Here is a 14099-nt window from a genome sequence, read left to right as displayed (position 1 = left end):
CTGCCCGGGATCTTGCCCTCAAGATGCTTATAACCTGTTAGAGAAATACGACTAGCAATAATACAAGGGAGACTGTGGGGGAGGGGAAGGTATAGAAGAGACCAATACATTTCTGTGGAGCATGGAGACAAGATTAATTCTGGATGGAGTTGACTGTGGAGAGCTTCAAGGAGGATGTGGCATTTGAGCTGGACTTAAAGATGGTGACATTGGGGTGCCTGGGTGGCTCAGTCAGTTAAGCGTCTGTCTTCAGCTCAAGTCATGATCCCCGAGTCCTGGGATCAAGCCCTGCACTGGGCTCCCTGCTCAGCGGGGAGTCTGCTTCTCCCTCTGCCCCTCCCCCTGCTTGTATTCTCTCTCTCACTCTCTCTGCTTCTCTCTCAAATAAATAAATAAAATATTTTTTAAATATATTTTTGAGTTTTGTTTTTTTTTAAGATTTTATTTATTTATTTGAGACAAAGAGAGCACGGAGGGAGAGGAAGAAGCAGACCCCCGCTGAGCAGGGAGCCCGATATGGGGCTCAATCCCAGGACCCTGGGATCATGACCTGAGCCGAGGGCAGATGCTTAACCGGCTGAACCACCCAGGTGCCCCAATAAATAAAATCTTTAAAAAAAAATCAAAACAAATAAATAAATAAAGATGGTGGACATCGTTGGAGTTAGAAAAGTTGTTTCAGGTACAGAAAACCTGTAAAGATACAGGAAGGTAGAAAAATGCTAGATGTGTCCTGGAAACCAAGGTTAATCTAGTTGGTATGGGGACTCTGTGCAGTTAGATGATAAGAGCTGGGATCCCGAATGCTAGGCTAGAGATCAAAGGAAATGTAATGATTTTCATTAAGTTATTAATGGAGAAAGTTTACCTGAAGGAGCTGCCAAAGCAATGTCTGAAGCTGTAAGTCAAAAGGCAGTAAGTAGAAGACAAAAGTGAACTTCTTGCTGATAAAATGTTTTGAGTGGCTGCTCTGTTTGCCACATTATAAAAGGGCAATCATGATCTGTCATTCTAGGTCCAGAGCACAGCCTCATATATCATAGACCCAAGAGGTTCTAAAGTGAGCAAAAATAGATAATGAAAGCAACTAGGTTATTCCTGACCTTTGGACAAGTATAATTTTCGCCATTTCCATTTCCTAGGTGAAATAACTAAGGCTGGAAGAGTTGACTTGCCCCAGATTACACAACTAATAAGACTGGGACGTTGATTTGAGGTCTCATGACCGTTGCTGCTGTGTGTCCCCATATGGCAGTGGAAAAGGCCCCAAGGGTGTGCCTGTCCAAGATAAAGTTGTCAGATTTCAAGCTGTTTCAGATAAATCTCTCCAGGTAGTTATGGAATAAGTCTAAGGAAATAGGATGGAAGCACTTATGATTCTCACTTCCAAGCTCTTCCAGGGAAAAGAGAGAAGACAGGATCATCTGAAAGATGCATTTTGGGGCGCCTGAGTGGCTTAGTAGGTTAAGTGTCTGCCTTCGGCTCAGATCATGACCCCAGGATCCTGGGATCGAGTCCGGAGTCAGGCTCCCTGCTCAGCAGGAGAGCCTGCTTCTCCTTCTCCCTCTGTCTCCCAGCTCGTGCTCTTGTTCTCACTCTCTCTCTAGCTCAAATAAGTAAATAAAATCTTTTTTTTTATAAGGTTTGTTTTTTTTAAGGTTTTATTTATTTATTTGGCAGAGAGAGACACAGCGAGAGAGGGAACACAAGCAGGGGGAGGGGGAGAGGGAGAAGCAGGCTTGCCGCCGAGCGGGGAGCCCGATGCGGGGCTCGATCCCAGGACCCTGGGACCATGACCTGAGCCGAAGGCAGACGCTCAACAACTGAGCCACCCAGGCGCCTCATAAATAAAATCTTTTAAAAAAAATGAAAGATGCATTTTAGGGAGACAAGGTGGCATAGTAATTAATAGAATGGGCTTCAGAGTCTGAAAGACCCATATTAGCTGTGTCATTTTATAAAATGGGGTAAATAATATAGGTAAATAATATAAAATGGGGTAAATATAAAATAATATAAGGTAAATAAATAATCAGTCAAGGGATGCATGTAATGTGCTTAGCATAGTGCTTGTCACATGGTATGCGCTCCAGAAACTCCATCTCTTTTTCTTTCCAACACATAGTTCTCACATCATCCTCACATAGCTACTCCCTCAGGAGGGCAAGAGACCCTAGCCCTCAGCCGTGTGACATTCCACACTCAATCTAGAAGTCTTACTGTCCCTTGGGATGTCATCTCCTAGAATTGGGAGCAAAAAGAATATTTCTGGGTAGTTTGGTATAGTATTAACAACATTCACATTCTTTACCCAAGTCAGTGCAAATTACTTTCTACCATTTTCAGTTCATGCTTTATGCATTTCCTGTAAGAGGAAAGCCATGCTGGTCTTCAATGGTGTATGAGAAAAATCCCAGAAAGATTCTGTTGCCAAACCACCTCATTACAGCTTCCACTGAGAGGGCACCATGAGAGCAAAAGGATATCATAAGAGCGTCACCATAGTAACATCATAACACATTGCAAAAGAGTAAAGTGGAGAAAACATGTTTGCGCGGTCATTGACAAACATAGACTCACAATCATGTTGCTCTGGAGAGCAGTGCTCACTCAAATTAGATTTGTGAGAGGTTATTCCTATTAATTTTGGTAGTCTGATTACCCATTGGCATTGTGTGCTAACCATAATTATTACAGGCAGCTTACTAACAAAGAGCAGACATTCCCAGAGTCCTTCTTTTCATATCATGCAATGAGAGTTAACACAACTAACTGTCTACTTAACGAATCTTGAACAGTAAGGCACACTTCCTCCTTATCTACTTTGATTTTGCTTTCAAAACCCTGACTGATCATAATCCTGGAGAGATTGTCTCAATGTTGTATGGGGCATCTCTGGGTCCTGGAAATGAATGTGCATGTGTCCTCCAGGCACTGAAATAATGAAGAGATGTGTGTGTGTGTATACAAAAGATATGTATAATATGTGAATATATATGGTATAAAGATATTTATATAAATCTTTTATACATATCTAGTACATATATATGTAAAACTTTTTAAGCAATTTCAAGCCATGACAAGAATCCACGTGTTAAAGCATGTTTCCTGCTAGCATAATTCTTACCGTTTATAATGACTATTATAGATGTCTATAATCATTTCCTCTGAAATCCACATTCTATCAATCCCATTTTGTGGAAGTGGAACTGAGTCATGTAACAGTCACAGGGTTTGAGGGCTGGGAAAACCTGTGACACAGTTCAGAATTGTCCCAGTGCAGCTAAACAAGATGGTACGCTTTGGAATCATTATGGACAATTGCCTGCCTTCCATTCTATAGGAGCAGAGTGAATGTTCTTTCCCAAGTTATTTTTTTAATTAGTTTTATTTAAATGAGATTGTGATCTTTCTTCCTGCTCTTTGGAGCTATCTCTTTGTATTTTTCTTTTTCTTTTTTTTTCTTTGTGTTTTTCATAGTGATCCAGTGTCCCTTCAGATCTCCCTACCAGACGGTGTTTTTTCAGGTTTTGTTTGTTTTTTAAATCATTTGAATCCTGAATAAGTGACTCTTCCCCAGAGAGAAGCACAGTGTTTTTGTTCTGGGCCTGACACTCACCAGGTATAGTACATTGTGGTCTGCCTCAGACTCTGAATAATGGAGAAGAATTGTCCTCTAGGAATTGTCCTAAAATAGGTCAGTAGATATGAGCTAAGGAGAGTTAGTTGCCAGGAGAATTGGACTCTAAGGTAGTCTCATGTAAAGACAGCATAGATCCCCCAAATCAATTTAAGAGTGAGTCTTTCTAAGATGCGGAATCAGACCACTGTGTGCTCAATGGGCTTAAGAAGTTGTGTTCTCAAAGTGATGCATACAGAAGACAGAAGACAGGTGCAAAGGAAGACAGAAGAGGCTGGTGTGTCACGGATGCTTCCAACTTGATTGTGCCCCCTCCCCGCCAAATAGGAAAATAAGGAGGCTCTCACATGGACTTTCTCTTGAAGGGGAAAAAAAAACACAGCTTTACCATCTTTGTGATCAGTGTTCACCACCATGGCTAATAAGTCAATCCTTAACTCCGAACTGCCATGTTTGGCAAAACAAAAAAAAAAAGTCTTTTGTGCCTTCTCAACTATCCTTGAATATCTGTGGAAAGAAATGAAAGAAGTAAGCTGTTTTCTTGTCTGACTGAAGGTGGCTGTTAATGAACAAGGAGTGTCTCCAAACCACCACCTTGCCCTCCTGGCATAAAAAATAAACAAGATTCTCCTTTTCACATCATAATTAAGGCAAGACACAAAAATGAAGGGATCACTTGTCCTGACCTACTTTAGCTTCCAGCTGTTTTACCTACTCAGGACCCCATTTCCTCAAGATTCCAATTAGACTGGATACATTGCTCAATATTAATTTCCTCCTAAGATGCTGCTTCACCATTTGGAAAGCCCCTTGGGTTGAATAATTATTGAATTTCTAAATGGCCTCTGGCCAGTTTCAAATACAATAGTGTTTCATGTCTAGTAATATGAAAGACTTGCCTTGGATATTGAACAGCCCTGATGATGCTTTTCTGAGGAAAAACACCTCTCTGAAAGGTTTTTAGAAAAGTTTCAGTTACAATTTTTCCCAAGTCATATTGCCTAATGCTCAGCAGAGTCTCTGCAGAGATGAATGGATAATTTCCTTCCTTCCTTTTATTTATTCTTTCTTTTTACCCTCCCTCTGTCCCTCCCTCTTCCCTTCCTCCTTTCTTTCTCTTTCCTTTTGTGACTTTGTACCAAAGAGGATTTAGGTACACTCATGAAGGTAACTCATTAAGATTTCTACCCAGTGTCCCAGAAGAACAAGTCTCCTTTTCTATAAAATTGCATTACACTTTCATTCCTTTTCCTTGCCTGTTTGCTTTCCTGTGTTCTTTTCTGTTTATCTCAGCAGATGCTGAGCTGGGTTTCCAGTTGAAGTTGCTGTTCATTGCTGCTCAAACTGTAGTCAGCCTCAAAAACCAAAAGGAAAGCACAAGTGAAGAGTTGCAAGGACCCTTACGCCCTTTGCCTTGGTGGCTGGGACAGCCCTATGGCATTTACTGGAGATGGATGGCAGAGGACTTATATTTATCAAGCACCTGTAATGTGCTAGGAACTGTGCTGGGCATTTTCACATGTTAGCTCACCAAATACTTACAATGACCGTGGATGGTAGATATGAACACCTTCATTTTAGACATTAGGAAACTTGTCCAGGACTCACACGGGCTGCCTATGGTATTCTCAGTCCCAACTTGGTATCACCTTGTATCCATCAGCTCTGCAAGAACTGAAATTAGTGTTTAGGGATGAGGTTTGGTATAGAAAACATCCCTGGTGCCCCCGGTTCTAGTGCCCTTACGGTGGGGCTGGTTTCCCAGATCTCAAGCACACATCAGGCGTCATTTTACTGTCTGCCTCAAGATTCTCCACAGCTGCGGGAGCTTGCCCAGCCCTGGAGTGAGCACAGTAGCTGTGCTGCAGGGAGGCTAGGTCAAACCCCTAGGGTCAACCAACAGGGAATGAGAGCCAGTGAATAAACGCTCCAGCCTCTTATCCTTGAGATGGACAATTATGGGAGGCATTCTTTACATGACTTAGAGATCCCAGCCTGAAGGGGCCAGTTGACCATTCATCCTTAGGTTGGCTTTTCCTCCTTCTTGTCCCAGGCATCCTGCTCTCACTCCTGCTTCCTGGACTTACCTCCCAAATAAACTAACTGCACTCAAGTCCTTGTCTCAGGCTCTGTTTTGGGAGGAATCCAAAGCAATATTTGGGTTCCTGGTAGACTGGAAATGAAGACCACCTTGTGTGCTGACCAATACAGCAGAAGGTTATTGTCGTGAGTCCTATAAGAAAGTAAGCCAGACTAAACCAGAGAGAGACCCTGAAGCAGAGAACACAATTCCAAGCCCAGAACTCTAAAAAATTTTCCCTTAAGTAGGACTCTAAGAAAATATATGTGAAGTGTTCATTAAACATGCCTGGAAGGAAATGCATCAAGACATGAACTGTTTTTCTCTTGTGAGTAAATCTTCAATGGAAGTTCCCCTGATCTTCCTCAGTTCTCTTATTTATGTCTTGACTGCCCCCTGGGGAATCTCAATTTCTGTCACTGGAGGTAAAGACCATTTTTTCCTGCTTCTCAAACTGGGTAGAATAATACACTTAGCCATCATTCTCCACCTGGAAGGCAGCACAGCATGTGACCTCAGAATAAGCTGTGGGGTAATAGAGGCAGGTCAAGTTCCAATCAGCTGGCTGGCTGACTTAGTGTATCAGTCAGATTTTGCTACAGAAACAATCCTGCAAGTTCAGTGGCTTAGAACTGCAAAGATTAATGTCTTGCTCGTGCAACACACTCATCTTGGGCTGATGGGGGTGGGAGGGGGGCTCTGCTCCCTCCTGTATCCCCACTGAAGGACCAAGGCTGTGGAGCAGCCACTTTCCAGAATGTTAATAGTCACCGTGGCAGAGAGAAAGAAGGCAAAGCTCATACAGGCTCTCCAACCTTCTGTCTGGAAACAGCGCACGTTGCTTGCTCAAATTTCATTGGTTAAAGAGAGTTGTGTGGTCATGCCTGGGTTCCACGGAAAGGGAAAGTACAACTTAACTTCCAGGTGAGAAAAGAGAGAGAGGAAAGCAGAATATTTGTGAAAAATATCTATCAGGTTTGGACAATCACTTAACCTATGCTTCAGTGTTCTCCTCACGTACACGGGGATGTGCACTTCATGAGGTCATGGTGAGGGTTAAATGCAAAATTGCTCATAAAGCACCTGGCACATAGGCATGACTCAATATACGCTGCTAATTTGACCGTGTCTTGGTACACCTGAAATATGATGTTCAGGTTTATCCCAGTATTTCCCACATCTCTGTGATTAAATAATAGCAAGTTTTTCTTAATGCTTTCCCATAAGTTGCATTTTCTAGTTTTTAAAAATGATCCCTGTGCCTTTTCTCTGAATTTCTCTAAGTTCTGTCCATTCTAAGATATGGATTCTAGCACATTGCTCCCCATATAGAAAGGACAAGATTGCCACCATGCAATGAGAAAATACTTTGTTTTGAAGGAGAGCTAACAAATATAAAATGAGAATCACTGTATTTATTATTTGTAACAAGTTATTATTCTTGTGCAGATAAACTCAGCGTAAGTTCATTGGAACAGTATGGGTCTCATCAGAAAGAACATATTATTATTATGCTCGAAAGACTATGGCTGGGTATGAAGTTATAATAACTTCATGGTCTGGGCTCCTTTGGCCAAGCATGTTATTACAGTTTCAGTGGATCCATTCTCCTGTCAACAGAACACTAGTAAAACTCGCAGGGGCTGCCTCTGATTTCACGAGAGTGAACAGACTCTGGTTTTCCCTGGAGAAGGCAGGGGCTTGGTAGGATCCGAGCAAGGGCCTAAGGCATAAGCTGTAGCCCCCTGTCCCTCATCACTTTAGCTTTGGGCTGGAAAGCCAGCATTTTGAGGTCGTGAAACTTTCTCATTGTCCTTGGGCTGGGTCACTGCACACCCCCCTCATCTTGTTCTCACATGATGGTCATGGACTCCTAGTTTTATAAGGTGTTCTTTATTTTGACAGAATTTGGGCCAGAAACTTTCTGTTCAATGAGTGGCTCAGCGCATGTGGACCCTGGGGTTGTTTACGTTTTCAGGACCTGCTATTGAGAAACTCTAAAGAAGTTTATTTTACAGAGCTGGTTTGTTTTTGCCAGAATGAACTCATTTGCTCAAGTTATTTTTAAAATGTGCTCTTTCTTAGCTTCTTAGAGAAGCTTTAGTCTCTTGATTGTGTGGGTCTGGGTCAGAAAAAAACTGCCGATCTATTGATAGAAGCCCGAGAAAATGTCTAGTCAAAGTGGATCAAAGGAGGTTCTCAGCTTGAACAGAACAGCCTCTACACCCTGAAAGCTGGGTTAAAATACTGTGTGGGGCTGGTCCCAGGGCCTGAAATGCTTGATGCTTCTAGAACCAAGTAGGCCATGCAAATGAGTCTCAAACTGCTCCCACAGGTGTGTGTGGGCGGGGACACCACAAAAGGATATTCATCCAGGAGAACACCCACTGCAGGCAATTGGAAACACCACGTAGTCCAGCAGCAGAGAGGCTGCCAGAGACTCTTCGTAGAGGCACAAACCCTCTACCTCATCCGAGTCAAATGGACTGACTCATCAAACTACCTTGCAAACTTTTTATTTCACAATTTCACAAACTCTTTTTTTTTAAATAAAGATTTTATTTATTTACTTGTTTGAGAGAGAGAGAGAGAACATGCACATGCAAGCAGGGGGAGGGGCAGAGGGAGAGGGAGAGAGAATCTCAAGCAGACTCCTCACTGAGCTCGGAGCCCAATGTGGGGCTTGATCTCATGACCCTGAGATCACAACCTGAGCTGAAATCAAGAGTCAGACGCTTGACCGACTGCACCACCCAGGCACCCCTAAAAACAACTCTTAAGGACATATATTCTCACCTTTCAGGGAATTAGAAAGCCCTTTGTGAATCTGATGAAGGCGATGGACCCACTACCCAGAAAAATGCACATACATACAAACTTGCTTAAAATGTTGGTAGTATCATTGGGATAGCATCCAAGAACTGCCAAGGGAGTCCATACATCCCCTTGCTTCAGAATTTGAGTGAACTTTAAACCTGAGATTAATGGTATGTGGATAGTGTTCATTCTTTTGGAACTTATTAAGTTCCTGTTTCATGGCAGGCACTGTGTTGGAAGCTGGGGATGCAAGGATGTATAAGACAAGGACCAGCCTTGTGAAGCTCAGTCTAATGGGAGACAAACAAATCCATAATAATGATGCATAATAATGAGTTAAGTGCCGTGCTAGAACTCCAAGCAGAGAAACCTACCAGAGTCCTGAGCATAAGGTAATTAATTCAACATAATATTTAATAAGCATAGTGTGTGCCAGGCAATTGGGAAAGAGCTAGTGCAGACATGATCCTTGCCTCAACCATAGGTGAATCCAGACTGGCAAGTAAAGTTCACTCAGGGGAAGGGGTGCATATGCTAGGCATTGGGAGCAATGCATGCTCCAGCCAAGGATGGGAGCAGAGTGAGTTGGGGAACTACATATAGCTCGTCTGGGGACGAAGAGAGGGTGAGGAGTGAGGGCAAAGGGAGGAGAGGCTCAGGGTCAGATCCCAGGGGCCCTGTGCTCCATGGGGTACGGGCCTTATATTGTGTCCAAGGTTATCACTGAGGGTTTTTTTAAGCAAGTGAGTGAGATCAAGGAAGAGATTCTATTAGAAAGATCACTCTGCCTTCTGTGGAGAAATGGATTGATCCGGGGTGGGGATGTGGGAAGGGGAGGGTGGGGTCTGCGTGAAAAGACCACAAGGGGGGAAGCTGATGAGTTAATGTGAACGAGAAAGAGGTCCTGGTAGTGACAGCGGCGATGGAGTGGGTAGAGTGGAAGAACAGCATGCGGCTCTGGATAGTACCTCACGTGCACTCTTCCATGCCCTAGAATGACCTTCTCCTCAGGCGATGCTCTCTGTTCTGTGTAAGGAGGTAGTGCTGGGTTCTCGCTAATAGAACAACCTTGCTACTAAAGTGGTATCTCCTGGAATCTCGGCTGTGAGGTGCGGTGTAATAATCAGATGTGGGAACTCTACATTCAATTGCTTAATGATGAGGATAATGATGGTAACAATGATAACACATTGTTAACACGTTGATAACACAACTTAATTTTATTGATCACTTTTTCTGTGCCCGTTGCCCTTTCAAGCATTCTGCGTGTATTAACCCACTCATTCTTCAAACAACTGAGAGTGAACATCTGTTCCAGTTTGCATCTTAGGACCTCCCTAGTCCAGCCTGGAAGCTTCCTATATAATTCCATTCACGTGAAACTCTACAGCAGCAAAACTAATCTGTTGTGACAGCGTATCAGTGGCTACCCTGGACCTAATCTATTCTCGTGCCTATTGACTAGATGAGGATATTGAAGCAGGACAGAGGGGTTAAATACCTTGTCCAAGGTCACATAGCGTCACATAGCCATGAAGTGGGAAAACAGGGATTTGAGCATTGGAAGTCTTGGCTCCAGGACCCACATGCCTATCAACTCTACTCTCTGCCTACAATGACAGAAATCTGGTCTTTCTCCATAAAATACAGTATGAGCATTAAGATAGACTTTTTTGATTTGTCCCGAACATTCTAAACAATCGCAATAAAAAGTTTTTCACATCACTCATGTCTCCAGAAACATATTAGGAGACGTACATGAAGCAAAATGCTGGGCGTGAATGTTTTTGCAGATTCAGGCTCCAAAGAACAGAAAAGCAGAAAAAACAGACAATGGTGTTTTTAAACAATGAATGTTGTTTTCCTCTAACCATAAGGGAGTTTTAAAACTTGACAAATCCATTCAGCATTCAAAGCATTCCACATTCCCCACCCACAAGCAAATGCCAGAAGGTGCCAATTTGAGCCAACTCTGAGCTCAGGAATGATTTTCTAAATAATGGATCAGATTTCTTGAATGTCCACACTCCACAAATGGATACTTACTATTGTCCTAATTGGTCTGATGAAAACTACTCAGCCATTTATCAAGCTATTAATTTAAAAAGAACATTTCAGCAAGAGATGAGATAGTAAGGCAGAAATGCAGAAACAGCAAATGAAGGTTATTACTACTTTGTAAAGGTTGAAAATCACGCCTTAGGTCTTTGAAATTTTAGAGTTACGTTGTGCATATGCTCAATTTTAATGAAGGACTTTCTGGAGAAAAATGTTTCTGATCATATAAAGAAAGCAATTTCCTTAATTTACAGGGACGGATTCTCTTTGGAGAGGACAAAGAAAATCATATTTCGTATGCTCATTACATTTATTTAACTAACATTTTTTGGGAAGCATGCCCTGTGCCTGATACCATGCTATGCACTGAGATACAAAAATGAAAAAGATAAAGATCTTGTTCTGTAGCCTAGTCATGAAGACAGAGAAGCAAAGGAATAGTGTAATAGATCCAACAAAAGAAGAATGCACTAGCAAGTGAGAAGTGAGGTTAGAGTTGAAGAGGAACTGTGTTGCAAAGATTTTGGATTTAATTTTTAAGTGATGCAGAGTTGTTAAACAGAAGTGATCATGAGATTGTACAAGGATCATGCTGTTATCAATGTGAAGAATCGTTGTAGTAATGGGTTGTTATCAATGTGAAGAGACATCCAAGGCAGGTTGAGTTCTCCCCCCCCTTTTTTTTTTAGTTTATTGGATTTTGATAAATGTTTACACCTACTTAACCATCACCCCAGTCAAGATAATGAACATTTTTATCACTCCCAAGTGTTCCCTTGAGCCCTTTGCAGTAAAATATCATCCACTTTTGGTCCAAGGCAGCCACTGATAAGCTGTCACAATAGGTTAGTTTTGCCTGTTTAGTTTCACATGAATGGAATGATATAGTAAGTACTTTCAGGCTGGGACTACGAAGGTCCTAAGATGCAAAATGGAACAGACATTCACTCTCAGTTTCATGCTAGTGTTGACCCTACAATGTACCCTGTATGTTTCTTTTGCTCAGTGTACTGTTTTTGAGATTTTGTTATGTATTTCAGTAGTTTGTTCCTTTTTTTCATTTTTTTAAAGATTTTATTTGTGTTTGAGAGAGAGCATGCACAAGCAGGGGGAACGGCAGAGGGAGAAGCAGGCTCCCCGCGGAGCAGGGAGCCCGATGCCGGACTTGATCGCAGGTCCCCAGGATCATGACCTGAGCCGAAGGCAGACGTTTAACCGACTGAGCCACCCAGGGATCTCACTAGTTCATGCCTTTTTATTCCCGTGTACTTATTGTTATATATTATAATTTGTTTATCCATTCTTTCATTGATGGGACATTTGGACTCTTTCCATTTTGGTACTTTTATGAATAAAGCTTCTACGAACAGTTGTGTGCAAGTAGTTTTGTGGACATGTTTTCCTTTCTCTTGGGGTAATATTTAGGAGTGGAATTGCTGGATCATATGGCAAGTACGTACTGAACTTGACAAGACTGCCAAACTATTTTCCAAAGTGGTTTTAATACTTTATACTCTTATCAGCAATGTATGAGAATTCCAGTTGCTGCACAGCCTCACCAATACTTATGAACCTTTATTTTAACTAGCCATTCTTAGCTGTGCAGTGATATCCACTGCAGTGCTAATAGTCATCCCCTGATGATTACTATTGGGCATGATTTTATGTGATGATTGGTCATTAATGCATTTGTGTGAAATATGTTAAAATCTTTTGCCCATTAAAAACATTGGGTTGTCTTCTGGGTTGTCATCTTAATAATAAGTAGGAGTTCTTCTTATATTCTGGATACAAGATCTAGGTCAGATCTATGCATTGTATATATCTTCTCCAACATAGCTTGTCTGAGTTCCACTATTCATAAAAATCATTCCACAACGATACCTCCCTTTCTGCTTTCCAATCCACTTTGTCCCCCAAATACATACGATTTAGAAATCATCTAATCCTTTACAAGTGCTAGTTTCCAAATAGTAATTCCATTGTGATCAGAGAATATACTTTGTATGACTGGAATCCTTTTAATTTATTGAGACTTGTTTAATGGCCCAGAATATGGTCTATCTTTGTATGTGTTCCCTGTGCTCTTGAAAAGAATGTGTGTAATCTACTGTGGAGTACTGCTGTGTTCTATAAATGTCACACCAAATTGGTTGACAGTCTTGTTCAAGTCTTTTATATCCTTGCTGATTTGGATATAGATTTTTTCTTCTGAAGTCCTTCATTATATGCACAATCTAGCTCTAATATTTGTCTTTTTGTTCCATGAAGCATTGAAAGAGGGATCTTCAGATCTCCAATATAATTGTAGATTGGTCTACTTCTCCTTACAGTTCTTGCTTTGTGTATTTTGAAACTGTTACTAGGTAAACAAACACTTAGGGTTGTTATGTCCTCTTGCTGAACTGACCTCTTTAGCATTACAAAATGGTCTTTATCTCTGGTAATATTTTTTGCTCTGAAATCTGCTTTTCTGTTATTAACATAGTCACTCCTGCTCTCATTTTATTAGTGTTGGTATGGTGTATCTTTTCCATCCTTTTCATCTGTTTGTCCTTTATTTTTAAGATGTGTCTTGTTGGTAGCATATAGTTGGGTCCTGTTTTTTTATCCAATAGGACACTTTATACCTTTTGATTTAGAATATTTACACTTAAATCCCCTTAAAAGATAATTAAGTAAAAATCATAACAACAAAGTATGGAGCTTACAGCATATGTAGAAGTAAAATGTGAGGCCACAATAGCCCAAAAGTGAGAAGGGAGAAATGGAAGTATACGATTATAAAGTTCTTCAACTTTTTGTCGAGTAGTAGATCACTTGAATGTAGACTGAGAAGGTGAAGATGTATATATAGTATGGTATAGATCTTTAGATACATCTGTGTGTGTGTGTGTGTGTGTGTGTCTACTAAACTAGCAATCACTGAAAAACAGTGACAATAAGTCAACAAAAGATAAAATGGAATCATAAAAATACTCAGAAAAAGAAAAAAAAAAAAACCTAGAGAACAAATAGAAAATGACTAGCAAGATGATAGATTTAACCTAAACCATATCAATAATCACATTAAATGTAAAATGTTCTAAAATACCCTGGTTAAAAGGTGGTGATTTTCAGATTGGATAAAAAAGCAGGTATGAAGCTCTGGTCAGGTAGTGGTGTAAGCACCTTGGACAGTCTCATTAAATCCTCTCTGAACAATCATGAGGTATCATCATGCCCTCATTTCAGATATTTAAAACATGAGCCTCAGGTTAAGTAACTTCTCCAAGCGACCCAGCAGGAGATCACACTTGGGTGCTGCAGAGGACTAGTAGGCCAATAGTACTTGCTTCCTTCCCTTCCCTTGCCTTCATTTCAACAACACGGAGTACCTACTACATGGAGGAACTGTACGAGGTGCTGTGCTGCATGGCAAATACTATACTTCCTGGGATGAAATCCAGCTTCACTAGCTGAGTGACCATGGGCTGCACATTATATTTCTTTAAGCTTTAGTTT

The sequence above is a fragment of the Phoca vitulina genome, unplaced genomic scaffold (genome assembly GCF_004348235.1).
Source record: "Phoca vitulina isolate PV1807 unplaced genomic scaffold, GSC_HSeal_1.0 scaffold75, whole genome shotgun sequence".
Lineage (NCBI taxonomy): Eukaryota > Metazoa > Chordata > Mammalia > Carnivora > Phocidae > Phoca > Phoca vitulina.
The sequence above is the reverse complement of the archived record's forward strand: the minus strand, read 5'-3'. Positions refer to the sequence as shown.